This window comes from Protomyctophum bolini (genome assembly GCF_963924005.1).
Source record: "Protomyctophum bolini genome assembly, chromosome: 6".
NCBI classification, from domain to species: domain Eukaryota; kingdom Metazoa; phylum Chordata; class Actinopteri; order Myctophiformes; family Myctophidae; genus Protomyctophum; species Protomyctophum bolini.
Window position 1 is genome coordinate 12,008,213 of NC_137867.1, and position 4,583 is coordinate 12,012,795.

Genomic DNA, 4,583 nt, shown 5'->3' on the forward strand with positions numbered 1-4,583 from the left:
TAGCACGCCGTTTTTCATCATTTTTGAGGATTTGAAGAAAATTCAAAATTTCAAAAAACATGGGTTATAGCCCATCGTTTTTTGAATTTTTGAAAAAAATGTTATCCTCATTTTTCATCATTTTTGAACATGGGCTATAGCCCCTACCGTACGGCATACTATAGCACGCCGTTTTTCATCAATTTTGAGGATTTGAAGAAAATTCAAAATTTCAAAAAACATGGGTTATAGCCCATCGTTTTTTGAATTTTTGAAAAAAATGTTATCCTCATTTTTCATCATTTTTGAACATGGGCTATAGCCCCTACCGTACGGCATACTATAGCACGCCGTTTTTCATCATTTTTGAGGATTTGAAGAAAATTCAAAATTTCAAAAAACATGGGATATAGCCCATTGTTTTTTGAATTTTTGAAAAAAATGTTATGCTCATTTTTCATCATTTTTGAACATGGGCTATAGCCCCTACCGTACGGCATACTATAGCACGCCGTTTTTCATCATTTTTGAGGATTTGAAGAAAATTCAAAATTTCAAAAAACATGGGTTATAGCCCATCGTTTTTTTAATTTTTGAAAAAAATGTTATCCTCATTTTTCATCATTTTTGAACATGGGCTATAGCCCCTACCGTACGGCATACTATAGCACGCTGTTTTTCATCATTTTTGAGGATTTGAAGAAAATTCAAAATTTCAAAAAACATGGGTTATAGCCCATTGTTTTTTGAATTTTTGAAAAAAATGTTATCCTCATTTTTCATCATTTTTGAACATGGGCTATAGCCCCTACCGTACGGCATACTATAGCACGCCGTTTTTCATCATTTTTGAGGATTTGAAGAAAATTCAAAATTTCAAAAAACATGGGTTATAGCCCATCGTTTTTTGAATTTTTGAAAAAAATGTTATCCTCATTTTTCATCATTTTTGAACATGGGCTATAGCCCCTACCGTACGGCATACTATAGCACGCCGTTTTTCATCATTTTTGAGGATTTGAAGAAAATTCAAAATTTCAAAAAACATGGGTTATAGCCCATTGTTTTTTGAATTTTTGAAAAAAAAATTATCCTCATTTTTCATCATTTTTGAACATGGGCTATAGCCCCTACCGTACGGCATACTATAGCACGCCGTTTTTCATCATTTTTGAGGATTTGAAGAAAATTCAAAATTTCAAAAAACATGGGTTATAGCCCATCGTTTTTTTAATTTTTGAAAAAAATGTTATCCTCATTTTTCATCATTTTTGAACATGGGCTATAGCCCCTACCGTACGGCATACTATAGCACGCCGTTTTTCATCATTTTTGAGGATTTGAAGAAATTTCAAAATTTCAAAAAACATGGGTTATAGCCCATTGTTTTTTGAATTTTTGAAAAAAATGTTATCCTCATTTTTCATCATTTTTGAACATGGGCTATAGCCCCTACCGTACGGCATACTATAGCACGCCGTTTTTCATCATTTTTGAGGATTTGAAGAAAATTCAAAATTTCAAAAAACATGGGATATAGCCCATTGTTTTTTGAATTTTTGAAAAAAATGTTATGCTCATTTTTCATCATTTTTGAACATGGGCTATAGCCCCTACCGTACGGCATACTATAGCACGCCGTTTTTCATCATTTTTGAGGATTTGAAGAAAATTCAAAATTTCAAAAAACATGGGTTATAGCCCATCGTTTTTTTAATTTTTGAAAAAAATGTTATCCTCATTTTTCATCATTTTTGAACATGGGCTATAGCCCCTACCGTACGGCATACTATAGCACGCTGTTTTTCATCATTTTTGAGGATTTGAAGAAAATTCAAAATTTCAAAAAACATGGGTTATAGCCCATTGTTTTTTGAATTTTTGAAAAAGATGTTATCCTCATTTTTCATCATTTTTGAACATGGGCTATAGCCCCTACCGTACGGCATACTATAGCACGCCGTTTTTCATCATTTTTGAGGATTTGAAGAAAATTCAAAATTTCAAAAAACATGGGTTATAGCCCATCGTTTTTTGAATTTTTGAAAAAAATGTTATCCTCATTTTTCATCATTTTTGAACATGGGCTATAGCCCCTACCGTACGGCATACTATAGCACGCCGTTTTTCATCATTTTTGAGGATTTGAAGAAAATTCAAAATTTCAAAAAACATGGGTTATAGCCCATTGTTTTTTGAATTTTTGAAAAAAAAATTATCCTCATTTTTTATCATTTTTGAACATGGGCTATAGCCCCTACCGTACGGCATACTATAGCACGCCGTTTTTCATCATTTTTGAGGATTTGAAGAAAATTCAAAATTTCAAAAAACATGGGTTATAGCCCATCGTTTTTTTAATTTTTGAAAAAAATGTTATCCTCATTTTTCATCATTTTTGAACATGGGCTATAGCCCCTACCGTACGGCATACTATAGCACGCCGTTTTTCATCATTTTTGAGGATTTGAAGAAATTTCAAAATTTCAAAAAACATGGGTTATAGCCCATTGTTTTTTGAATTTTTGAAAAAAATGTTATCCTCATTTTTCATCATTTTTGAACATGGGCTATAGCCCCTACCGTACGGCATACTATAGCACGCCGTTTTTCATCATTTTTGAGGATTTGAAGAAAATTCAAAATTTCAAAAAACATGGGTTATAGCCCATCGTTTTTTGAATTTTTGAAAAAAATGTTATCCTCATTTTTCATCATTTTTGAACATGGGCTATAGCCCCTACCGTACGGCATACTATAGCACGCCGTTTTTCATCATTTTTGAGGATTTGAAGAAAATTCAAAATTTCAAAAAACATGGGTTATAGCCCATTGTTTTTTGAATTTTTGAAAAAAATGTTATCCTCATTTTTCATCATTTTTGAACATGGGCTATAGCCCCTACCGTACGGCATACTATAGCACGCCGTTTTTCATCATTTTTGAGGATTTGAAGAAAATTCAAAATTTAAAAAAACATGGGTTATAGCCCATCGTTTTTTGAATTTTTGAAAAAAATGTTATCCTCATTTTTCATCATTTTTGAACATGGGCTATAGCCCCTACCGTACGGCATACTATAGCACGCCGTTTTTCATCATTTTTGAGGATTTGAAGAAAATTCAAAATTTCAAAAAACATGGGTTATAGCCCATCGTTTTTTGAATTTTTGAAAAAAATGTTATCCTCATTTTTCATCATTTTTGAACATGGGCTATAGCCCCTACCGTACGGCATACTATAGCACGCCGTTTTTCATCATTTTTGAGGATTTGAAGAAAATTCAAAATTTCAAAAAACATGGGTTATAGCCCATCGTTTTTTGAATTTTTGAAAAAAATGTTATCCTCATTTTTCATCATTTTTGAACATGGGCTATAGCCCCTACCGTACGGCATACTATAGCACGCCGTTTTTCATCATTTTTGAGGATTTGAAGAAAATTCAAAATTTCAAAAAACATGGGTTATAGCCCATCATTTTTTGAATTTTTGAAAAAAAAATTATCCTCATTTTTCATCATTTTTGAACATGGGCTATAGCTCCTACCGTACGGCATACTATAGCACGCCGTTTTTCATCATTTTTGAGGATTTGAAGAAAATTCAAAATTTCAAAAAACATGGGTTATAGCCCATCGTTTTTTGAATTTTTGAAAAAAATGTTATCCTCATTTTTCATCATTTTTGAACATGGGCTATAGCCCCTACCGTACGGCATACTATAGCACGCCGTTTTTCATCATTTTTGAGGATTTGAAGAAAATTCAAAATTTCAAAAAACATGGGTTATAGCCCATTGTTTTTTGAATTTTTGAAAAAAAAATTATCCTCATTTTTCATCATTTTTGAACATGGGCTATAGCCCCTACCGTACGGCATACTATAGCACGCCGTTTTTCATCATTTTTGAGGATTTGAAGAAAATTCAAAATTTCAAAAAACATGGGTTATAGCCCATCGTTTTTTGAATTTTTGAAAAAAATGTTATCCTCATTTTTCATCATTTTTGAACATGGGCTATAGCCCCTACCGTACGGCATACTATAGCACGCCGTTTTTCATCATTTTTGAGGATTTGAAGAAAATTCAAAATTTCAAAAAACATGGGTTATAGCCCATCGTTTTTTGAATTTTTGAAAAAAATGTTATCCTCATTTTTCATCATTTTTGAACATGGGCTATAGCCCCTACCGTACGGCATACTATAGCACGCCGTTTTTCATCATTTTTGAGGATTTGAAGAAAATTCAAAATTTCAAAAAACATGGGTTATAGCCCATCATTTTTTGAATTTTTGAAAAAAAAATTATCCTCATTTTTCATCATTTTTGAACATGGGCTATAGCTCCTACCGTACGGCATACTATAGCACGCAGTTTTTCATCATTTTTGAGGATTTGAAGAAAATTCAAAATTTCAAAAAACATGGGTTATAGCCCATCGTTTTTTGAATTTTTGAAAAAAATGTTATCCTCATTTTTCATCATTTTTGAACATGGGCTATAGCCCCTACCGTACGGCATACTATAGCACGCCGTTTTTCATCATTTTTGAGGATTTGAAGAAAATTCAAAATTTCAAAAAACATGGGTTATAGCCCAT